The 26,679-nt window shown below is 43.3% G+C and overlaps 1 long non-coding RNA gene across 1 annotated transcript in view; it reads left to right on the top strand.

Annotated features, from left to right (window-relative positions):
- The window catches only part of LOC309797335, a 93,134-nt gene extending 68,381 nt beyond the window's left edge, over nt 1-24,753 (top strand). The window contains exon 2 of the long non-coding RNA XR_016039663.1: nt 24,686-24,753. This is a non-coding gene — a long non-coding RNA (uncharacterized lncRNA). The remainder of the gene's footprint in view (nt 1-24,685) is intronic.
- The last annotated feature ends 1,926 nt before the right edge of the window (nt 24,754-26,679 follow it).

Below are 26,679 nucleotides of genomic sequence, written 5' to 3'. Positions count from 1 at the left end.
ATAAATGAAATTAAATTTAAAAATTTTAAAAAATAAAATTTAAAAATAAAACAATAAAAATTCTTCCCGTCACACAGATGTATTTATAGGAATGAATTATTTCCATGCTTATATTTATAAATACATAAAAGAGGAATAAAATCTAACTTGAACCATAAAAGAAAAAAAAATTGAACCCACGAGTTATACAGAGGAAAACCCTATCACGACACTTGCTCCAGCGGTAAACAATTCTGAAATTGGTCAGAGGTGGGGAACCATCTCCCATACAGCCAGCCACCCACCCCCGACGCAAGGAGCGTCCTCATTGCAAAGCTGGGGGACCGTGCCGAGGCATCTGTGAGTAAACGTGAGCTGAGCCCCAGGCCAGCTGCTGCTGAACTGTTCCCACCCTTTCCAGGTAAAACACCTGAATATGTACAAGGGCTTGAAAGCCTAGAGGAAGGACCGTGGAGCCACACCAGCGACAGCACGCAGGCCAACTTGGTGCCTGCAGGCCAGCCAGTGTGGTCCTGGCCCCGAGCGCTCTTCCAGAAGCTTTCTATTGGCCTGCCTGATATACCCCTCCTGTCCCGGACACCACTGCTTTTTTCCTTCCTCACCTCTGTCCGGAGAGAAATTCCAGCGGAAGGTATGGGTGACACAACCTCTTCTTTACAGGCGGCAGCCTGGCAACTCCTGCAGAAAGGCCAGCAGAACCCCACTCACACCGGGCCACCCACAAAGCTGTGGCCCCTCACTCCCTCCCAGCAGCACAGCCCCGAGACTGCTGACGGGGCAGAGAATATGGAGTCAGGCACAGCTTCAGGGGCTATTGCTGCCTGGAGCGCTGTTTATATTGACCTCAACGAGGCACACCTGGGGAGGGCGGGCCGGCAGGGTAAGGCTGCCCAGGTCAGCTAATCCACAACCCTCAGTGAATCACATTGTTGAAAATGGACCCCGCTAAGGCAGAAGAGAAGCCAAGGGAAAAAAGGACACAATGCCATTTGCAGCACCGTAGATGAGTCTAGAAGTAATCACGTGACTTGTAGTAAGTCAGAAAGTGAAAGACACATATCATATCATATCACTTATAGGTGTTACCTAAAAATGGATACCAGGGCAGATATTTCCACGGAGAAGGGCAATCACAGATTCATTAAACAAACTTATGGTTCACCAATGGAAAGGTGTGAGGATTGGTTTCATTACGATATCGGGGTTAACAGACATATACAAACACAGGTGACATATATAATCACCAAAGACCTACGGAATACCAAGAGAAGACTACTCAACATTCTGTCATAACGTACATGGGAAAAGGATCCCAGGAAGAACAGACATGTGTATATGTGTAAAAGAACCACATCTTCCACACCTACAACAAGCCAAACATTGTAATCAAACTTGCTGTAATAAAAAATAAAAAATTAAATTAAAAACACGAACAAGAAGTAGTGAGACAAACGTGAGGGGCTTTCTCCTGGCACATTCCATTCTAAACTCCAATCTAGAACACCACTTCCACTGAGGCTCTCTTGCCCTAGTAACCAGATTTGGTAAGGGTGAACTGCTGCCAACTTGTGGCCGTTTCACACAACAGCAGCTTTAATCCCAAAGCTAATGGTCAGTTGATATTCAAAATCATTGCAGGCCTGTAAATGACACCTGCCCTGAAAACAAATCCTGGGGTCACATATCAACCAAAATATTCAAAGGACGTCCATATTTCAAAACGACCGTTTCAAAAGGCATATTTTACGCACATTAGTGTTCTGCTTCTTTTCCTTTCTTTCCTTTTTTGTTAAAAAAAACGGGAATGGAAAAAGGCATCCCTCAGAATGGGCGAAAATCGTTGCAGACGAATCAATGGACAGAGGTTTAATCTCCAATATATATAAACAACTCTTGCAGCTTAATATTAAAAAAAACAAACAACCCAATACAAAAATGGGCAGAAGATCTAAAGAGACGTTTCTTCAAAGGAGACACAGAGATGGCCAAGACGCACATGAAAAGCTGCTCAACAGCACTAATTATCAGAGAAATGCAAATCAAAACTACAATGAGGTTTCACCTCACACCTGTTAGAATCGGCATCATCAGAAAATCTACAAACAACCAATTCTGGGGAGGGTGTGGACAAAAGGAGCCCTCTTCCACTATTGGTGGGAATGTAAATTGATACAGTCACTATGGAGAACAGTATGGAGTTTCCTTAAAAAAACTAGAAATAGAATTAGCATCTGATCCAGCAATCCCACTTCTGGGCATATACCCAGAGAAAACCGAAAAACAAAAAGGCACATTCACCACAATGTTCGTTGCAGCACTATTTACAATAGCCAGGTAATGGAAGCAACCTAAATGCCCACAGACAGATGAATGGATAAAGATGTGGTACATATATGAAATGGAATATTACTCGGCCATAAAAAGGAATGAAACTGGGTCATTTGTAGAGACATCGATGGATCGAGAGAGTGTCATACAGAATGAAGAAAGTCAGAAAGAGGAAAACAAATATTGTATATTAATGCATATATGTGGAGCCTAAAAATGGTACAGATGAACTGGTTTGCAGGGCAGAAATAGAGACACAGAGGTAGAGAACAAACGTATGGACACCAAGTGTGGGAAGCCATGGGGTGGTGGTGGTGGGATGAGTTGGGAGTTTGGGATTGACCTGTGTACATGTATATGCATAAAATACATAACTAATAATAACGTGCTGTATAAAAAAATAAATAAAATTAAATTTCAAAATTTTAAAAACTAAAATTTAAAAATAAAACAGAAAAAAGTTCTTCCCGTCACACAGATGTATTTATAGGAATGAATTATTTCCATGCTTATATCTATAAATACATAAAAGAGGAATAAAATCTAACTTGAACCATAAAAGAAAAAAAAACCTGAACCCATGAGTTATACAGAGGAAAACCCTATCAGGGCACTTGCTCCAGTGGTAAACAATTCTGAAATTGGTCAGATGTGGGGAACCATCTCCCATACAGCCATCAACCCACCCCCCACGCAAGGAGCGTCCTCATTGCAAAGCTGGGGGACCGTGCCGAGGCATCTGTGAGTAAACGTGAGCTGAGCCCCAGGCCAGCTGCTGCTGAACTGTTCCCACCCTTTCCAGGTAAAACACCTGAATATGTACAAGGGCTTGAAAGCCTAGAGGAAGGACCGTGGAGCCACACCAGTGACAGCACACAGGACAACTTGGTGCCTGCAGGCCAGCCAGGGTGGTCCTGGCCCCGGGCGCGATTCCGGAAGCTTTCCATTGCCCTGCCTGAGATACCCCTCCTGTCCCGGCCCCCACTGCTTTTTCCTTCCTCACCTCTGTCCGGAGAGAAATTCCAGCGGAAGGTATGAGTGACACATCCTCTTCTTTACAGGCGGCAGCCTGGCAACTCCTGCAGAAAGGCCAGCAGAACCCCACTCACACCGGGCCACCCACAAAGCTGTGGCCCCTCACTCCCTCCCACCAGCACAGCCCCGAGACTGCTGACGGGGCAGAGAATATGGAAGCAGGCACAGCTTCAGGGGCTATTGCTGCCTGGAGCGCTGTTTATATTGACCTCAACGAGGCACACCTGGGGAGGGCGGGCCGGCAGTTTAAGGCTGCCCAGGTCAGCTAATCCACAACCCTCAGGGAATCACATTGTTGAAAATGGACCCCGCTAAGGCAGAAGAGAAGCCAAGGGAAAAAAGGACACAATGCCATTTGCAGCACCGTAGATGAGTCTAGAAGTAAGCACGTGACTTGTAGTAAGTCAGAAAATGAAAGACACATATCCTATCATATCACTTATAGGTGTTACCTAAAAATGGATACCAGGGCAGATATTTCCACGGAGAAGGGCAATCACAGATACATTAAACAGACTTATGGTTCACCAATGGAAAGGTGTTAGTATTGGTTTCATTACGATATCGGGGTTAACATACATATACAAACACAGGTGACATATATAATCACCAAAGACCTACAGAATACCAAGAGAGGACTACTCAACATTCTGTCATAACGTACATGGGAAAAGGATCCCAGGAAGAACAGACATGTGTATATGTGTAAAAGAACCACATCTTCCACACCTAACAAGCCAAACATTGTAATCAAACTTGCTGTAAGAAAAAATAAAAAATTAAATTAAAAACACGAACAAGAAGTAGTGAGACAAACGTGAGGGGCTTTCTCCTGGCACATTCCATTCTAAACTCCAATCTAGAACACCACTTCCACTGAGGCTCTCTTGCCCTAGTAACCAGATTTGGTAAGGGTGAACTGCTGCCACCTTGTGGCCTTTTCACACAACAGCAGCTTTAATCCCAACACTAATGGTCAGTTGATATTCAAAATCATTGCAGGCCTGTAAATGACACCTGCCCTGAAAACAAATCCTGGGGTCACATATCGACCAAAAAATTCAAAGGACGTCCATATTTCAAAACGACCGTTTCAAAAGGCATATTTTACGCACATTAGTGTTCTGCTTCTTTTCCTTTCTTTCCTTTTTTGTTAAAAAACACGGGAATGGAAAAAGGCATCCCTCAGAATGGGCGAAAATCGTTGCAGACGAATCAATGGACAGAGGTTTAATCTCCAATATATATAAACAGCTCATGCAGCTTAATATTAAAAAAACAAACAACCCAAAAATAATGGGCAGAAGATCTAAAGAGACGTTTCTTCAAAGGACACACAGAGATGGCCAAGACACACATGAAAAGCTGCTCAACAGCACTAATTATTAGAGAAATGCAAAGCAAAACTACAATGAGGTATCTCCTCACACCTGTTAGAATCGGCCTCATCAGAAAATCTACAAACAACCAATTCTGGGGAGGGTGTGGACAAAAGGAGCCCTCTTCCACTATTGGTGGGAATGTAAATTGATACAGTCACTATGGAGAACAGTATGGAGTTTCCTTAAAAAAATTAGAAATAGAATTACCATCTGATCCAGCAATCCCACTTCTGGGCATATACCCAGAGAAAACCGTATTTCAAAAAGGCACATTCAGCACAATGTTCGTTGCAGCACTATTTACAATAGCCAGGTAATGGAAGCAACCTAAATGCCCACAGACAGATGAGTGGATAAAGATGTGGTACATATATAAAATGGAATATTACTCGGCCATAAAAAGGAATGAAACTGGGTCATTTGTAGAGACATCGATGGATCGAGAGACTGTCATACAGAATGAAGTATGTCAGAAAGAGGAAAACAAATATTGTATATTAATGCATATATGTGGAGCCTAAAAATGGTACAGATGAACTGGTTTGCAGGGAAGAAATAGAGACACAGACGTAGAGAACAAACGTATGGACACCAAGTGTGGGAAGCCATGGGGTGGTGGTGGTGGGATGAGTTGGGAGATTGGGATTGACCTGTATACATGTATATGCATAAAATACATAACTAATAATAACCTGCTGTATAAAAACATAAATGAAATTAAATTTCAAAATTTTAAAAAATAAAATTTAAAAATAAAACAATAAAAATTATTCCCGTCACACAGATGTATTTATAGGAATGAATTATTTCCATGCTTATATTTATAAATACATGAAAGAGGAATAAAATCTAACTTGAACCGTAAAATAAAAAAAAATTGGACCCACGAGTTATACAGAGGAAAACCCTATCACGACACTTGCTCCAGCGGTAAACAATTCTGAAATTGGTCAGAGGTGGGGAACCATCTCCCATACAGCCAGCCACCCACCCCCCACGCAAGGAGCGTCCTCATTGCAAAGCTTGGGGACCGTGCCGAGGCATCTGTGAGTAAACGTGAGCTGAGCCCCAGGCCAGCTGCTGCTGAACTGTTCCCACCCTTTCCAGGTAAAACACCTGAATATGTACAAGGGCTTGAAAGCCTAGAGGAAGGACCGTGGAGCCACACCAGCGACAGCACGCAGGCCAACTTGGTGCCTGCAGGCCAGCCAGGGTGGTACTGGTCCCTGGCGCTCTTGCAGAAGCTTTCCATTGCCCTGCCTGAGATACCCCTCCTGTCCCAGCCCCCACTGCTTTTTTCCTTCCTCTCCTCTGTCCGGAGAGAAATTCCAGCGGAATGTATGGGTGACACATCCTCTTCTTTACAGGCGGCAGCCTGGCAACTCCTGCAGAAAGGCCAGCAGAACCCCACTCACACCGGGCCACCCACAAAGCTGTGGCCCCTCACTCCCTCCCACCAGCACAGCCCCGAGACTGCTGACGGGGCCGAGAATATGGAGGCAGGCACAGCTTCAGGGGCTATTGCTGCCTGGAGCTCTGTTTATATTGACCTCAACGAGGCACACCTGGGGAGGTTGGGCCGGCAGGGTAAGGCTGCCCAGGTCAGCTAATCCACAACCCTCAGGGAATCACATTGTTGAAAATGGACCCCGCTAAGGCAGAAGAGAAGCCAAGGGAAAAAAGGACACAATGCCATTTGCAGCACCGTAGATGAGTCTAGAAGTAATCACGTGACTTGTAGTAAGTCAGAAAGTGAAAGACACATATCCTATCATATCACTTATAGGTGTTACCTAAAAATGGATACCAGGGCAGATATTTCCACAGAGAAGGGCAATCACAGATTCATGAAACAAACTTATGGTTCACCAATGGAAAGGTGTGAGGATTGGTTTCATTACGATATCGGGGTTAACAGACATATACAAACACAGGTGACATATATAATCACCAAAGACCTACAGAATACCAAGAGAGGACTACTCAACATTCTGTCATAACGTACATGGGAAAAGGATCCCAGGAAGAACAGACATCTGTATATGTGTAAAAGAACCACATCTTCCACACCTACAACAAGCCAAACATTGTAATCAAACTTGCTGTAATAAAAAATAAAAAATTAAATTAAAAACACGAACAAGAAGTAGTGAGACAAACGTGAGGGGCTTTCTCCTGGCACATTCCATTCTAAACTCCAATCTAGAACACCACTTCCACTGAGGCTCTCTTGCCCTAGTAACCAGATTTGGTAAGGGTGAACTGCTGCCACTTGTGGCCGTTTCACACAACAGCAGCTTTAATCCCAACGCTAATGGTCAGATGATATTCAAAATCATTGCAGGCCTGTAAATGACACCTGCCCTGAAAACAAATCCTGGGGTCACATATCGACCAAAAAATTCAAAGGACGTCCATATTTCAAAACGACCGTTTCAAAAGGCATATTTTACGCACATTAGTGTTCTGCTTCTTTTCCTTTCTTTCCTTTTTTGTTAAAAAAAACGGGAATGGAAAAAGGCATCCCTCAGGATGGGTGAAAATCGTTGCAAATGAATCAATGGACACAGGTTTAATCTCCAATATATATAAGCAGCTCATGCAGCTTAATATTAAAAAAACAAACAACCGAAAAAAAATGGGCAGAAGATCTAAAGAGACGTTTCTTCAAAGGAGACACAGAGATGGCCAAGACGCACATGAAAAGCTGCTCAACAGCACTAATTATTAGAGAAATGCAAATCAAAACTACAATGAGGTATCACCTCACACCTGTTAGAATCGGCATCATCAGAAAATCTACAAACAACCAATTCTGGGGAGGGTGTGGACAAAAGGAGCCCTCTTCCACTATTGGTGGGAATGTAAATTGATACAGTCACTATGGAGAACAGTATGGAGTTTCCTTAAAAAAAATTAGAAATAGAATTACCATCTGATCCAGCAATCCCACTTCTGGGCATATACCCAGAGAAAACCGTATTTCAAAAAGGCACATTTAGGGGCTTCCCTGGTGGCGCAGTGGTTGAGAGTCCGCCTGCCGATGCGGGGGACACGGGTTCGTGCCCCGATCCCGGAGGATCCCACATGCCGCGGAGCGGCTGGGTCCGCGAGCCATGGCCGCGGAGCCTGTGTGTCCGGAGCCTGTGCTCCGCAACGGGAGAGGCCACAGCAGTGAGAGGCCCACGTACAGCAAAAAAAAAAAAAAAAAAGGCACATTCAGCACAATGTTCGTTGCAGCACTACTTACAATAGCCAGGTAATGGAAGCAACCTAAATGCCCACAGACAGATGAGTGGATAAAGATGTGGTACATATATAAAATGGAATATTACTCGGCCATAAAAAGGAATGAAACTGGGTCATTTGTAGAGACATCGATGGATCGAGAGACTGTCATACAGAATGAAGTAAGTCAGAAAGAGGAAAACAAATATTGTATATTAATGCATATATGTGGAGCCTAAAAATGGTACAGATGAACTGGTTTGCAGGGAAGAAATAGAGACACAGAGGTAGAGAACAAACGTATGGACACCAAGTGTGGGAAGCCATGGGGTGGTGGTGGTGGGATGAGTTGGGAGTTTGGCATTGACCTGTATACATGTATATGCATAAAATACATAACTAATAATAACCTGCTGTATAAAAACATAAATGAAATTAAATTTCAAAATTTTAAAAAATAAAATTTAAAAATAAAACAATAAAAATTCTTCCCGTCACACAGATGTATTTATAGGAATGAATTATTTCCATGCTTATATTTATAAATACATGAAAGAGGAATAAAATCTAACTTGAACTATAAAAGAAAAAAAAATTGAACCCACGTGTTATACAGAGGACAACCCTATCACGACACTTGCTCCAGCGGTAAACAATTCTGAAATTGGTCAGAGGTGGGGAACCATCTCCCATACAGCCAGCCACCCACCCCCCACGCAAGGAGCGTCCTCATTGCAAAGCTGGGGGACCGTGCCGAGGCATCTGTGAGTAAACGTGAGCTGAGCCCCAGGCCAGCTGCTGCTGAACTGTTCCCACCGTTTCCACGTAAAACACCTGAATATGTACAAGGGCTTGAAAGCCTAGAGGAAGGACCATGGAGCCACACCAGCGACAGCACGCAGGCCAACTTGGTGCCTGCAGGCCAGCCAGGGTGGTTCTGGTCCCTGGCACTCTTCCAGAAGCTTTCCATTGCCCTGCCTGTGATACCCCTCCTGTCCCAGCCCCCACTGCTTTTTTCCTTCCTCACCTCTGTCCGGAGAGAAATTCCAGCGGAAGGTATGGGTGACACATCCTCTTCTTTACAGGCGGCAGCCTGGCAACTCCTGCAGAAAGGCCAGCAGAACCCCACTCACACCGGGCCACCCACAAAGCTGTGGCCCCTCACTCCCTCCCACCAGCACAGCCCCGAGACTGCTGACGGGGCAGAGAATATGGAGTCAGGCACAGCTTCAGGGGCTATTGCTGCCTGGAGCTCTGTTTATATTGACCTCAACGAGGCACACCTGGGGAGGGCGGGCCGGCAGGGTAAGGCTGCCCAGGTCAGCTAATCCACAACCCTCAGGGAATCACATTGTTGAAAATGGACCCCGCTAAGGCACAAGAGAAGCCAAGGGAAAAAAGGACACAATGCCATTTGCAGCACCGTAGATGAGTCTAGAAGTAATCACGTGACGTAGTAAGTCAGAAAGTGAAAGACACATATCATATCATATCACCTATAGGTGTTACCTAAAAATGGATACCAGGGCAGATATTTCCACGGAGAAGGGCAATCACAGATTCATTAAACAAACTTATGGTTCACCAATGGAAAGGTGTGAGGATTGGTTTCATTACGATATCGGGGTTAACAGACATATACAAACACAGGTGACATATATAATCACCAAAGACCTACAGAATACCAAGAGAGGACTACTCAACATTCTGTCATAACGTACATGGGAAAAGAATCCCAGGAAGAACAGTCATCTGTATATGTGTAAAAGAACCACATCTTCCACACCTACAACAAGCCAAACATTGTAATCAAACTTGCTGTAATAAAAAATAAAAAATTAAATTAAAAACACGAACAAGAAGTAGTGAGACAAACGTGAGCGGCTTTCTCCTGGTACATTCCATTCTAAACTCCAATCTAGAACACCACTTCCACTGAGGCTCTCTTGCCCTAGTAACCAGATTTGGTAAGGGTGAACTGCTGCCACCTTGTGGCCGTTTCACACAACAGCAGCTTTAATCCCAACGCTAATGGTCAGTTGATATTCAAAATCATTGCAGGCCTGTAAATGACACCTGCCCTGAAAACAAATCCTGGGGTCACATATCGAACAAAAAATTCAAAGGACGTCCATATTTCAAAACGACCATTTCAAAAGGCATATTTTACGCACATTAGTGTTCTGCTTCTTTTCATTTCTTTCCTTTCTTGTTAAAAAAAACGGGAATGGAAAAAGGCATCCCTCAGGATGCGTGAAAATCGTTGCAAACGAATCAATGGACAGAGGTTTAATCTCCAATATATATAAACAGCTTATGCAGCTTAATATTAAAAAAAACAAACCACCCAAAAAAAATGGGCAGAAGATCTAAAGAGACGTTTCTTCAAAGGAGACATAGAGATGGCCAAGACGCAGAGAAAAGCTGCTCAACAGCACTAATTATTAGAGAAATGCAAATCAAAACTACAATGAGGTATCACCTCACACCTGTTAGAATCGGCATCATCAGAAAATATACAAACAACCAATTCTGGGGAGGGTGTGGACAAAAGGAGCCCTCTTCCACTATTGGTGGGAATGTAAATTGATACAGTCACTATGGAGAACAGTATGGAGTTTCCTTAAAAAATCTAGAAATAGAATTACCATCTGATCCAGCAATCCCACTTCTGGGCATATACCCAGAGAAAACCGTATTTCAAAAAGGCACATTCAGCACAATGTTCGTTGCAGCACTATTTACAATAGCCAGGTAATGGAAGCAACCTAAATGCCCACAGACAGATGAGTGGATAAAGATGTGGTACATATATAAAATGGAATATTACTCGGCCATAAAAAGGAATGAAACTGGGTCATTTGTAGAGACATCGATGGATCGAGAGACTGTCATACAGAATGAAGTAAGTCAGAAAGAGGAAAACAAATATTGTATATTAATGCATATATGTGGAGCCTAAAAATGGTACAGATGAACTGGTTTGCAGGGAAGAAATAGAGACACAGACGTAGAGAACAAACGTATGGACACCAAGTGTGGGAAGCCATGGGGTGGTGGTGGTGGGATGAGTTGGGAGATTGGGATTGACCTGTATACATGTATATGCATAAAATACATAACTAATAATAACCTGCTGTATAAAAACATAAATGAAATTAAATTTCAAAATTTTAAAAAATAAAATTTAAAAATAAAACAATAAAAATTCTTCCCGTCACACAGATGTATTTATAGGAATGAATTATTTCCATGCTTATATTTATAAATACATAAAAGAGGAATAAAATCTAACTTGAACCATAAAAGAAAAAAAAATTGAACCCACGAGTTATACAGAGGAAAACCCTATCACGACACTTGCTCCAGCGGTAAACAATTCTGAAATTGGTCAGAGGTGGGGAACCATCTCCCATACAGCCAGCCACCCACCCCCGACGCAAGGAGCGTCCTCATTGCAAAGCTGGGGGACCGTGCCGAGGCATCTGTGAGTAAACGTGAGCTGAGCCCCAGGCCAGCTGCTGCTGAACTGTTCCCACCCTTTCCAGGTAAAACACCTGAATATGTACAAGGGCTTGAAAGCCTAGAGGAAGGACCGTGGAGCCACACCAGCGACAGCACGCAGGCCAACTTGGTGCCTGCAGGCCAGCCAGTGTGGTCCTGGCCCCGAGCGCTCTTCCAGAAGCTTTCTATTGGCCTGCCTGAGATACCCCTCCTGTCCCGGACACCACTGCTTTTTTCCTTCCTCACCTCTGTCCGGAGAGAAATTTCAGCGGAAGGTATGGGTGACACAACCTCTCCTTTACAGGCGGCAGCCTGGCAACTCCTGCAGAAAGGCCAGCAGAACCCCACTCACACCGGGCCACCCACAAAGCTGTGGCCCCTCATTCCCTCCCACCAGCAAAGCCCTGAGACTGCTGACGAGGCAGAGAATATGGAGTCAGGCACAGCTTCAGGGGCTATTGCTGCCTGGAGCGCTGTTTATATTGACCTCAAAGAGGCACACCTGGGGAGGGCGGGCGGGCAGGGTAAGGCTGCCCAGGTCAGCTAATCCACAACCCTCAGGGAATCACATTGTTGAAAATGGACCCCGCTAAGGCAGAAGAGAAGCCAAGGGAAAAAAGGACACAATGCCATTTGCAGCACCGTAGATGAGTCTAGAAGTAATCACGTGACTTGTAGTAAGTCAGAAAGTGAAAGACACATATCATATCATATCACTTATAGGTGTTACCTAAAAATGGATACCAGGGCAGATATTTCCACGGAGAAGGGCAATCACAGATTCATTAAACAAACTTATGGTTCACCAATGGAAATGTGTGAGGATTGGTTTCATTACGATATCGGGGTTAACAGACATCTACAAACACAGGTGACATATATAATCACCAAACACCTACAGAATACCAAGAGAGGACTACTCAACATTCTGTCATAACGTACATGGGAAAAGGATCCCAGGAAGAACAGACATGTGTATATGTGTAAAAGAACCACATGTTCCACACCTACAACAAGCCAAACGTTGTAATCAAACTTGCTGTAAGAAAAAATAAAAAATTAAATTAAAAACACGAACAAGAAGTAGTGAGACAAACGTGAGGGGCTTTCTCCTGGCACATTCCATTCTAAATTCCAATCTAGAACACGACTTCCACTGAGGCTCTCTTGCCCAGGTAACCAGATTTGGTAAGGGTGAAATGCTGCCACCTTGTGGCCGTTTCGCACAACAGCAGCTTTAATCCCAACGCTAATGGTCAGTTGATATTCAAAATCATTGCAGGCCTGTAAATGACACCTGCCCTGAAAACAAATCCTGGGGTCACATATCGACCAAAATATTCAAAGGACGTCCATATTTCAAAACGTCCGTTTCAAAAGGCATATTTTACGCACATTAGTTTTCTGCTTCTTTTCCTTTCTTTCCTTTTTTGTTAAAAAAAAAAGGGAATGGATAAAGGCATCCCTCAGAATGGGCGAAAATCGTTGCAGATGAATCAATGGACAGAGGTTTAATCTCCAATATATATAAACAGCTCATGCAGCTTAATATTAAAAAAATCAAACAACCCAAAAAAATGGCCAGAAGATCTAAAGAGACGTTTCTTCAAAGGACACACAGAGATGGCCTAGACGCACATGAAAAGCTGCTCAACAGCACTAATTATCAGAGAAATGCAAATCAAAACTACATTGAGGTTTCCCCTCACACCTGTTAGAATCGGCATCATCAGAAAATCTACAAACAACCAATTCTGGGGAGGGTGTGGACAAAAGGAGCCCTCTTCCTCTATTGGTGGGAATGTAAATTGATACAGTCACTATGGAGAACAGTATGGAGTTTCCTTAAAAAAACTAGAAATAGAATTACCATCTGATCCAGCAATCCCACTTCTGGGCATATACCCAGAGAAAACCGTAAATCAAAAAGGCACATTCACCACAATATTCATTGCAGCACTATTTACAATAGCCAGGTAAAGGAAGCAACCTAAATGCCCACAGACAGATGAATGGATAAAGATGTGGTACATATATGAAATGGAATATTACTCGGCCATAAAAAGGAATGAAACTGGGTCATTTGTAGAGACATCGATGGATCGAGAGACTGTCATACAGAATGAAGTAAGTCAGAAAGAGGAAAACAAATATTGTATATTAAGGCATATATGTGGAGCCTAAAAATGGTACAGATGAACTGGTTTGCAGGGAAGAAATAGAGACACAGAGGTAGAGAACAAACGTATGGACACCAAGTGTGGGAAGCCATGGGGTGGTGGTGGTGGGATGAGTTGGGAGATTGGGATTGACCTGTATACATGTATATGCATAAAATACATAACTAATAATAACCTGCTGTATAAAAACATAAATGAAATTAAATTTCAAAATTTTAAAAAATAAAATTTAAAAATAAAACAATAAAAATTCTTCCCGTCACACAGATGTATTTATAGGAATGAATTATTTCCATGCTTATATTTATAAATACATGAAAGAGGAATAAAATCTAACTTGAACCATAAAAGAAAAAAAAATTGAACCCACGAGTTATACAGAGGAAAACCCTATCACGACACTTGCTCCAGCGGTAAACAATTCTGAAATTGGTCAGAGGTGGGGAACCATCTGCCATACAGCCAGCCACCCACCCCCCACGCAAGGAGCGTCCTCATTGCAAAGCTGGGGGACCGTGCCGAGGCATCTGTGAGTAAACGTGAGCTGAGCCCCAGGCCAGCTGCTGCTGAACTGTTCCCACCCTTTCCAGGTTAAACACCTGAATATGTACAAGGGCTTGAAAGCCTAGAGGAAGGACCGTGGAGCCACACCAGCGACAGCACGCAGGCCAACTTGGTGCCTGCAGGCCAGCCAGGGTCGTACTGGTCCCTGGCGCTCTTCCAGAAGCTTTCCATTGCCCTGCCTGAGATACCCCTCCTGTCCCAGCCCCCACTGCTTTTTTCCTTCCTCACCTCTGTCCGGAGAGAAATTCCAGCGGAATGTATGGGTGACACATCCTCTTCTTTACAGGCGGCAGCCTGGCAACTCCTGCAGAAAGGCCAGCAGAACCCCACTCACACCGGGCCACCCACAAAGCTGTGGCCCCTCACTCCCTCCCACCAGCACAGCCCCGAGACTGCTGACGGGGCCGAGAATATGGAAGCAGGCACAGCTTCAGGGGCTATTGCTGCCTGGAGCTCTGTTTATATTGACCTCAACGAGGCACACCTGGGGAGGGCGGGCCGGCAGGGTAAGGCTGCCCAGGTCAGCTAATCCACAACCCTCAGGGAATCACATTGTTGAAAATGGACCCCGCTAAGGCAGAAGAGAAGCCAAGGGAAAAAAGGACACAATGCCATTTGCAGCACCGTAGATGAGTCTAGAAGTAATCACGTGACTTGTAGTAAGTCAGAAAGTGAAAGACACATATCCTATCATATCACTTATAGGTGTTACCTAAAAATGGATACCAGGGCAGATATTTCCACGGAGAAGGGCAATCACAGATTCATTAAACAAACTTATGGTTCACCAATGGAAAGGTGTGAGGATTGGTTTCATTACGATATCGGGGTTAACAGACATATCCAAACACAGGTGACATATATAATCACCAAAGACCTAGAGAATACCAAGAGAGGACTACTCAACATTCTGTCATAACGTACATGGGAAAAGAATCCCAGGAAGAACAGTCATCTGTATATGTGTAAAAGAACCACATCGCCCACACCTACAACAAGCCAAACATTGTAATCAAACTTGCTGTAATAAAAAATAAAAAATTAAATTAAAAACACGAATAAGAAGTAGTGAGACAAACGTGAGGGTCTTTCTCCTGGCACATTCCATTCTAAATTCCAATCTAGAACACCACTTCCACTGAGGCTCTCTTGCCCTAGTAACCAGATTTGGTAAGGGTGAACTGCTGCCACCTTGTGGCCTTTTCACACAACATCAGCTTTAATCCCAACGCTAATGGTCAGTTGATATTCAAAATCATTGCAGGCCTGTAAATGACACCTGCCCTGAAAACAAATCCTGGGGTCACATATCGACCAAAAAATTCAAAGGACGTCCATATTTCAAAACGACCGTTTCAAAAGGCATATTTTACGCACATTAGTGTTCTGCTTCTTTTCCTTTCTTTCCTTTTTTGTTAAAAAAAACGGGAATGGAAAAAGGCATCCCTCAGGATGGGTGAAAATCGTTGCAAATGAATCAATGGACACAGGTTTAATCTCCAATATATATAAACAGCTCATGCAGCTTAATATTAAAAAAACAAACAACCCAAAAAAAATGGGCAGAAGATCTAAAGAGACGTTTCTTCAAAGGACACACAGAGATGGCCAAGACGCAAATGAAAAGCTGCTCAACAGCACTAATTATTAGAGAAATGCAAAGCAAAACTACAATGAGGTATCTCCTCACACCTGTTCGAATCGGCCTCATCAGAAAATCTACAAACAACCAATTCTGGGGAGGGTGTGGACAAAAGGAGCACTCTTCCACTATTGGTGGGAATGTAAATTGATACAGTCACTATGGAGAACAGTATGGAGTTTCCTTAAAAAAATTAGAAATAGAATTACCATCTGATCCAGCAATCCCACTTCTGGGCATATACCCAGAGAAAACCGTATTTCAAAAAGGCACATTCAGCACAATGTTCGTTGCAGCACTATTTACAATAGCCAGGTAATGGAAGCAACCTAAATGCCCACAGACAGATGAGTGGATAAAGATGTGGTACATATATAAAATGGAATATTACTCGGCCATAAAAAGGAATGAAACTGGGTCATTTGTAGAGACATCGATGGATCGAGAGACTGTCATACAGAATGAAGTAAGTCAGAAAGAGGAAAACAAATATTGTATATTAATGCATATATGTGGAGCCTAAAAATGGTACAGATGAACTGGTTTGCAGGGAAGAAATAGAGACACAGAGGTAGAGAACAAACGTATGGACACCAAGTGTGGGAAGCCATGGGGTGGTGGTGGTGGGATGAGTTGGGAGATTGGGATTGACCTGTATACATGTATATGCATAAAATACATAACTAATAATAACCTGCTGTATAAAAACATAAATGAAATTAAATTTCAAAATTTTAAAAAATAAAATTTAAAAATAAAACAATAAAAATTCTTCCCGTCACACAGATGTATTTATAGGAATGAATTATTTCCATGCTTATATTTATAAATACATGAAAGAGGAATAAAATCTAACTTGAACCGTAAAATAAAAAAAAAATTGAACCCACGAGTTATACAGAGGAAAACGCTATCACGACACTTGCTCCAGCGGTAAACAATTCTGAAATTGGTCAGAGGTGGGGAACCATCTCCCATACAGCCAGCCACCCACCCCCCACGCAAGGAGCGTCCTCATTGCAAAGCTGGGGGACCGTGCCGAGGCATCTGTGAGTAAACGTGAGCTGAGCCCCAGGCCAGCTGCTGCTGAACTGTTCCCACCCTTTCCAGGTAAAACACCTGAATATGTACAAGGGCTTGAAAGCCTAGAGGAAGGACCGTGGAGCCACACCAGCGACAGCACGCAGGCCAACTTGGTGCCTGCAGGCCAGCCAGGGTCATAATGGTCCCTGGCGCTCTTGCAGAAGCTTTCCATTGCCCTGCCTGAGATACCCCTCCTGTCCCAGCCCCCACTGCTTTTTTCCTTCCTCACCTCTGTCCGGAGAGAAATTCCAGCGGAAGGTATGGGTGACACATCCTCTTCTTTACAGGCGGCAGCCTGGCAACTCCTGCAGAAAGGCCAGCAGAACCCCACTCACACCGGGCCACCCACAAAGCTGTGGCCCCTCACTCCCTCCCACCAGCACAGCCCCGAGACTGCTGACGGGGCCGAGAATATGGAGGCAGGCACAGCTTCAGGGGCTATTCCTGCCTGGAGCTCTGTTTATATTGACCTCAACGAGGCACACCTGGGGAGGGTGGTCCGGCAGGGTAAGGCTGCCCAGGTCAGCTAATCCACAACCCTCAGGGAATCACATTGTTGAAAATGGACCCCGCTAAGGCAGAAGAGAAGCCAAGGGAAAAAAGGACACAATGCCATTTGCAGCACCGTAGATGAGTCTAGAAGTAATCACGTGACTTGTAGTAAGTCAGAAAGTGAAAGACACATATCCTATCATATCACTTATAGGTGTTACCTAAAAATGGATACCAGGGCAGATATTTCCACGGAGAAGGGCAATCACAGATTCATTAAACAAACTTATGGTTCACCAATGGAAAGGTGTGAGGATTGGTTTCATTACGATATCGGGGTTAACAGACATATACAAACACAGGTGACATATATAATCACCAAAGACCTACAGAATACCAAGAGAGGACTACTCAACATTCTGTCATAACGTACATGGGAAAAGGATCCCAGGAAGAACAGACATCTGTATATGTGTAAAAGAACATCATCTTCCACACCTACAACAAGCCAAACATTGTAATCAAACTTGCTGTAATAAAAAATAAAAAATTAAATTAAAAACACGAACAAGAAGTAGTGAGACAAACGTGAGGGGCTTTCTCCTGGCATATTCCATTCTAAACTCCAATCTAGAACACCACTTCCACTGAGGCTCTCTTGCCCTAGTAACCAGATTTGGTAAGGGTGAACTGCTGCCACCTTGTGGCCGTTTCACACAACAGCAGCTTTAATCCCAACGCTAATGGTCAGATGATATTCAAAATCATTGCAGGCCTGTAAATGACACCTGCCCTGAAAACAAATCCTGGGGTCACATATCGACCAAAAAATTCAAAGGACGTCCATATTTCAAAACGACCGTTTCAAAAGGCATATTTTACGCACATTAGTGTTCTGCTTCTTTTCCTTTCTTTCCTTTTTTGTTAAAAAAAACGGGAATGGAAAAAGGCATCCCTCAGGATGGGTGAAAATCGTTGCAAATGAATCAATGGACACAGGTTTAATCTCCAATATATATAAACAGCTCATGCAGCTTAATATTAAAAAAACAAACAACCCAAAAAAAATGGGCAGAAGATCTAAAGAGACGTTTCTTCAAAGGAGACACAGAGATGGCCAAGACGCACATGAAAAGCTGCTCAACAGCACTAATTATTAGAGAAATGCAAAGCAAAACTACAATGAGGTATCACCTCACACCTGTTAGAATCGGCATCATCAGAAAATATACAAACAACCAATTCTGGGGAGGGTGTGGACAAAAGGAGTCCTCTTCCACTATTAGTGGGAATGTAAATTGATACAGTCACTATGGAGAACAGTATGGAGTTTCCTTAAAAAAAATTAGAAATAGAATTACCATCTGATCCAGCAATCCCACTTCTGGGCATATACACAGAGAAAACCGTATTTCAAAAAGGCACATTCAGCACAATGTTCGTTGCAGCACTATTTACAATAGCCAGGTAATGGAAGCAACCTAAATGCCCACAGACAGATGAGTGGATAAAGATGTGGTACATATATAAAATGGAATATTACTCGGCCATAAAAAGGAATGAAACTTGGTCATTTGTAGAGACATCAATGGATCGAGAGACTGTCATACAGAATGAAGTAAGTCAGAAAGAGGAAAACAAATATTGTATATTAATGCATATATGTGGAGCCTAAAAATGGTACAGATGAACTGGTTTGCAGGGAAGAAATAGAGACACAGAGGTAGAGAACAAACGTATGGACACCAAGTGTGGGAAGCCATGGGGTGGTGGTGGTGGGATGAGTTGGGAGATTGGGATTGACCTGTATACAGGTATATGCATAAAATACATAACTAATAATAACCTGCTGTATAAAAACATAAATGAAATTAAATTTCAAAATTTTAAAAAATAAAATTTAAAAATAAAACAGAAAAAAGTTCTTCCCGTCACACAGATGTATTTATAGGAATGAATTATTTCCATGCTTATATCAATGAATATATAAAAGAGGAATAAAATCTAACTTGAACCATAAAAGAAAAAAAAATCCTGAACCCACGAGTTATACAGGGGAAAACCCTATCACGACACTTGCTCCAGCGGTAAACAATTCTGAAATTGGTCAGAGGTGGGGAATCATCTCCCATACAGCCAGTAACCCACCCCCCACGCAAGGAGCGTCCTCATTGCAAAGCTGGGGGACCGTGCCAAGGCATCTGTGAGTAAACGTGAGCTGAGCCCCAGGCCAGCTGCTGCTGAACTGTTCCCACCCTTTCCAGGTAAAACACCTGAATATGTACAAGGGCTTGAAAGCCTAGAGGAAGGACCGTGGAGCCACACCAGCGACAGCACGCAGGCCAACTTGGTGCCTGCAGGCCAGCCAGGGTGGTACTGGTCCCTGGCGCTCTTCCAGAAGCTTTCCATTGCCCTGCCTGAGATACCCCTCCTGTCCCGGCCCCCACTGCTTTTTTCCTTCCTCACCTCTGTCCGGAGAGAAATTCCAGCGGAATGTATGGGTGACACATCCTCTTCTTTACAGGCGGCAGCCTGGCAACTCCTGCAGAAAGGCCAGCAGAACCCCACTCACACCGGGCCACCCACAAAGCTGTGGCCCCTCACTCCCTCACACCAGCACAGCCCCGAGACTGCTGACGGGGCAGAGAATATGGAGTCAGGCACAGCTTCAGGGGCTATTGCTGCCTGGAGCTCTGTTTATATTGACCTCAATGAGGCACACCTGGGGAGGGCGGGCCGGCAGGGTAAGGCTGCCCAGGTCAGCTAATCCACAACCCTCAGGGAATCACATTGTTGAAAATGGACCCCGCTAAGGCAGAAGAGAAGCCAAGGGAAAAAAGGACACAATGCCATTTGCAGCACCGTAGATGAGTCTAGAAGTAATCACGTGACTTGTAGTAAGTCAGAAAGTGAAAGACACATATCATATCATTTCACCTAAAGGTGTTACCTAAAAATGGATACCAGGGCAGATATTTCCACGGAGAAGGGCAATCACAGATTCATTAAACAAACTTATGGTTCACCAATGGAAAGGTGTGAGGATTGGTTTCATTACGATATCGGGGTTAACAGACATATCCAAACACAGGTGACATATATAATCACCAAAGACCTAGAGAATACCAAGAGAGGACTACTCAACATTCTGTCATAACGTACATGGGAAAAGAATCCCAGGAAGAACAGTCATCTGTATATGTGTAAAAGAACCACATCTTCCACACCTACAACAAGCCAAACATTGTAATCAAACTTGCTGTAATAAAAAATAAAAAAATAAATTAAAAACACGAACAAGAAGTAGTGAGACAAACGTGAGCGGCTTTCTCCTGGTACATTCCATTCTAAACTCCAATCTAGAACACCACTTCCACTGAGGCTCTCTTGCCCTAGTAACCAGATTTGGTAAGGGTGAACTGCTGCCACCTTGTGGCCGTTTCACACAACAGCAGCTTTAATCCCAACGCTAATGGTCAGTTGATATTCAAAATCATTGCAGGCCTGTAAATGACACCTGCCCTGAAAACAAATCCTGGGGTCACATATCGAACAAAAAATTCAAAGGACGTCCATATTTCAAAACGACCGTTTCAAAAGGCATATTTTACGCACATTAGTGTTCTGCTTCTTTTCCTTTCTTTCCTTTTTTGTTAAAAAAAACGGGAATGGAAAAAGGCATCCCTCAGGATGTGTGAAAATCGTTGCAAACGAATCAATGGACACAGGTTTAATCTCCAATATATATAAGCAGCTCATGCAGCTTAATATTAAAAAAACAAACAACCCCAAAAAAATGGGCAGAAGATCTAAAGAGACGTTTCTTCAAAGGAGACACAGAGATGGCCAAGACGCACATGAAAAGCTGCTCAACAGCACTAATTATTAGAGAAATGCAAATCAAAACTACAATGAGGTATCACCTCACACCTGTTAGAATCGGCATCATCAGAAAATCTACAAACAACCAATTCTGGGGAGGGTGTGGACAAAAGGAGCCCTCTTCCACTATTGGTGGGAATGTAAATTGATACAGTCACTATGGAGAACAGTATGGAGTTTCCTTAAAAAAATTAGAAATAGAATTAGCATCTGATCGAGCAATCCCACTTCTGGGCATATACCCAGAGAAAACCGTATTTCAAAAAGGCACATTCAGCACAATGTTCGTTGCAGCACTATTTACAATAGCCAGGTAATGGAAGCAACCTAAATGCCCACAGACAGATGAGTGGATAAAGATGTGGTACATATATAAAATGGAATATTACTCGGCCATAAAAAGGAATGAAACTGGGTCATTTGTAGAGACATCGATGGATCGAGAGACTGTCATACAGAATGAAGTAAGTCAGAAAGAGGAAAACAAATATTGTATATTAATGCATATATGTGGAGCCTAAAAATGGTACAGATGAACTGGTTTGCAGAGAAGAAATAGAGACACAGAGGTAGAGAACAAACGTATGGACACCAAGTGTGGGAAGCCATGGGGTGGTGGTGGTGCGATGAGTTGGGAGTTTGGCATTGACCTGTATACATGTATATGCATAAAATACATAACTAATAATAACCTGCTGTATAAAAACATAAATGAAATTAAATTTCAAAATTTTAAAAAATAAAATTTAAAAATAAAACAATAAAAATTGTTCCCGTCACACAGATGTATTTATAGGAATGAATTATTTCCATGCTTATATTTATAAATACATGAAAGAGGAATAAAATCTAACTTGAACTATAAAAGAAAAAAAAATTGAACCCACGTGTTATACAGAGGAAAACCCTATCACGACACTTGCTCCAGCGGTAAACAATTCTGAAATTGGTCAGAAGTGGGGAACCATCTCCCATACAGCCAGCCACCCACCCCCCACGCAAGGAGCGTCCTCATTGCAAAGCTGGGGGACCGTGCCGAGGCATCTGTGAGTAAACGTGAGCTGAGCCCCAGGCCAGCTGCTGCTGAACTGTTCCCACCGTTTCCAGGTAAAACACCTGAATATGTACAAGGGCTTGAAAGCCTAGAGGAAGGACCATGGAGCCACACCAGCGACAGCACGCAGGCCAACTTGGTGCCTGCAGGCCAGCCAGGGTGGTTCTGGTCCCTGGCGCTCTTCCAGAAGCTTTCCATTGCCCTGCCTGAGATACCCCTCCTGTCCCAGCCCCCACTGCTTTTTTCCTTCCTCACCTCTGTCCGGAGAGAAATTCCAGCGGAAGGTATGGGTGACACATCCTCTTCTTTACAGGCGGCAGCCTGGCAACTCCTGCAGAAAGGCCAGCAGAACCCCACTCACACCGGGCCACCCACAAAGCTGTGGCCCCTCACTCCCTCCCACCAGCACAGCCCCGAGACTGCTGACGGGGCAGAGAATATGGAGTCAGGCACAGCTTCAGGGGCTATTGCTGCCTGGAGCTCTGTTTATATTGACCTCAACGAGGCACACCTGGGGAGGGCGGGCCGGCAGGGTAAGGCTGCCCAGGTCAGCTAATCCACAACCCTCAGGGAATCACATTGTTGAAAATGGACCCCGCTAAGGCACAAGAGAAGCCAAGGGAAAAAAGGACACAATGCCATTTGCAGCACCGTAGATGAGTCTAGAAGTAATCACGTGACTTGTAGTAAGTCAGAAAGTGAAAGACACATATCATATCATATCACCTATAGGTGTTACCTAAAAATGGATACCAGGGCAGATATTTCCACGGAGAAGGGCAATCACAGATTCATTAAACAAACTTATGGTTCACCAATGGAAAGGTGTGAGGATTGGTTTCATTACGATATCGGGGTTAACAGACATATCCAAACACAGGTGACATATATAATCACCAAAGACCTAGAGAATACCAAGAGAGGACTACTCAACATTCTGTCATAACGTACATGGGAAAAGAATCCCAGGAAGAACAGTCATCTGTATATGTGTAAAAGAACCACATCTTCCACACCTACAACAAGCCAAACATTGTAATCAAACTTGCTGTAATAAAAAATAAAAAATTAAATTAAAAACACGAACAAGAAGTAGTGAGACAAACGTGAGCGGCTTTCTCCTGGTACATTCCATTCTAAACTCCAATCTAGAACACCACTTCCACTGAGGCTCTCTTGCCCTAGTAACCAGATTTGGTAAGGGTGAACTGCTGCCACCTTGTGGCCGTTTCACACAACAGCAGCTTTAATCCCAACGCTAATGGTCAGTTGATATTCAAAATCATTGCAGGCCTGTAAATGACACCTGCCCTGAAAACAAATCCTGGGGTCACATATCGAACAAAAAATTCAAAGGACGTCCATATTTCAAAACGACCATTTCAAAAGGCATATTTTACGCACATTAGTGTTCTGCTTCTTTTCCTTTCTTTCCTTTTTTGTTAAAAAAAACGGGAATGGAAAAAGGCATCCATCAGGATGCGTGAAAATCGTTGCAAACGAATCAATGGACACAGGTTTAATCTCCAATATATATAAACAGCTTATGCAGCTTAATATTAAAAAAAACAAACAACCCAAAAAAAATGGGCAGAAGATCTAAAGAGACGTTTCTTCAAAGGAGACACAGAGATGACCAAGACGCACATGAAAAGCTGCTCAACAGCACTAATTATTAGAGAAATGCAAAGCAAAACTACAATGAGGTATCACCTCACACCTGTTAGAATCGGCATCATCAGAAAATATACAAACAACCAATTCTGGGGAGGGTGTGGACAAAAGGAGTCCTCTTCCACTATTAGTGGGAATGTAAATTGATACAGTCACTATGGAGAACAGTATGGAGTTTCCTTAAAAAAAATTAGAAATAGAATTACCATCTGATCCAGCAATCCCACTTCTGGGCATATACCCAGAGAAAACCGTATTTCAAAAAGGCACATTCAGCACAATGTTCGTTGCAGCACTATTTACAATAGCCAGGTAATGGAAGCAACCTAAATGCCCACAGACAGATGAGTGGATAAAGATGTGGTACATATATAAAATGGAATATTACTCGGCCATAAAAAGGAATGAAACTTGGTCATTTGTAGAGACATCAATGGATCGAGAGACTGTCATACAGAATGAAGTAAGTCAGAAAGAGGAAAACAAATATTGTATATTAATGCATATATGTGGAGCCTAAAAATGGTACAGATGAACTGGTTTGCAGGGAAGAAATAGAGACACAGAGGTAGAGAACAAACGTATGGACACCAAGTGTGGGAAGCCATGGGGTGGTGGTGGTGGGATGAGTTGGGAGATTGGGATTGACCTGTATACAGGTATATGCATAAAATACATAACCAATAATAACCTGCTGTATAAAAACATAAATGAAATTAAATTTCAAAATTTTAAAAAATAAAATTTAAAAATAAAACAGAAAAAAGTTCTTCCCGTCACACAGATGTATTTATAGGAATGAATTATTTCCATGCTTATATCAATGAATATATAAAAGAGGAATAAAATCTAACTTGAACCATAAAAGAAAAAAAAATCCTGAACCCACGAGTTATACAGGGGAAAACCCTATCACGACACTTGCTCCAGCGGTAAACAATTCTGAAATTGGTCAGAGGTGGGGAATCATCTCCCATACAGCCAGCAACCCACCCCCCACGCAAGGAGCGTCCTCATTGCAAAGCTGGGGGACCGTGCCAAGGCATCTGTGAGTAAACGTGAGCTGAGCCCCAGGCCAGCTGCTGCTGAACTGTTCCCACCCTTTCCAGGTAAAACACCTGAATATGTACAAGGGCTTGAAAGCTTAGAGGAAGGACCGTGGAGCCACACCAGCGACAGCACGCAGGCCAACTTGGTGCCTGCAGGCCAGCCAGGGTGGTACTGGTCCCTGGCGCTCTTCCAGAAGCTTTCCATTGCCCTGCCTGAGATACCCCTCCTGTCCCGGCCCCCACTGCTTTTTTCCTTCCTCACCTCTGTCCGGAGAGAAATTCCAGCGGAATGTATGGGTGACACATCCTCTTTTTTACAGGCGGCAGCCTGGCAACTCCTGCAGAAAGGCCAGCAGAACCCCACTCACACCGGGCCACCCACAAAGCTGTGGCCCCTCACTCCCTCACACCAGCACAGCCCCGAGACTGCTGACGGGGCAGAGAATATGGAGTCAGGCACAGCTTCAGGGTCTATTGCTGCCTGGAGCTCTGTTTATATTGACCTCAATGAGGCACACCTGGGGAGGGCGGGCCGGCAGGGTAAGGCTGCCCAGGTCAGCTAATCCACAACCCTCAGGGAATCACATTGTTGAAAATGGACCCCGGTAAGGCAGAAGAGAAGCCAAGGGAAAAAAGGACACAATGCCATTTGCAGCACCGTAGATGAGTCTAGAAGTAATCACGTGACTTGTAGTAAGTCAGAAAGTGAAAGACACATATCATATCATTTCACCTAAAGGTGTTACCTAAAAATGGATACCAGGGCAGATATTTCCACGGAGAAGGGCAATCACAGATTCATTAAACAAACTTATGGTTCACCAATGGAAAGGTGTGAGGATTGGTTTCATTACGATATCGGGGTTAACAGACATATCCAAACACAGGTGACATATATAATCACCAAAGACCTAGAGAATACCAAGAGAGGACTACTCAACATTCTGTCATAACGTACATGGGAAAAGAATCCCAGGAAGAACAGTCATCTGTATATGTGTAAAAGAACCACATCTTCCACACCTACAACAAGCCAAACATTGTAATCAAACTTGCTGTAATAAAAAATAAAAAATTAAATTAAAAACACGAACAAGAAGTAGTGAGACAAACGTGAGCGGCTTTCTCCTGGTACATTCCATTCTAAACTCCAATCTAGAACACCACTTCCACTGAGGCTCTCTTGCCCTAGTAACCAGATTTGGTAAGGGTGAACTGCTGCCACCTTGTGGCCGTTTCACACAACAGCAGCTTTAATCCCAACGCTAATGGTCAGTTGATATTCAAAATCATTGCAGGCCTGTAAATGACACCTGCCCTGAAAACAAATCCTGGGGTCACATATCGACCAAAAAATTCAAAGGACGTCCATATTTCAAAACGACCGTTTCAAAAGGCATATTTTACGCACATTAGTGTTCTGCTTCTTTTCCTTTCTTTCCTTTTTTGTTAAAAAAAACGGGAATGGAAAAAGGCATCCCTCAGGATGTGTGAAAATCGTTGCAAACGAATCAATGGACACAGGTTTAATCTCCAATATATATAAGCAGCTCATGCAGCTTAATATTAAAAAAACAAACAA

The sequence above is a fragment of the Mesoplodon mirus genome, assembly GCF_964341445.2.
Source record: "Mesoplodon mirus genome assembly, contig: HAP1_SCAFFOLD_248, whole genome shotgun sequence".
NCBI classification, from domain to species: domain Eukaryota; kingdom Metazoa; phylum Chordata; class Mammalia; order Artiodactyla; family Ziphiidae; genus Mesoplodon; species Mesoplodon mirus.
Note: the sequence above shows the minus strand (reverse complement) of the source record. Positions and strands in the feature narration are given on the sequence as shown.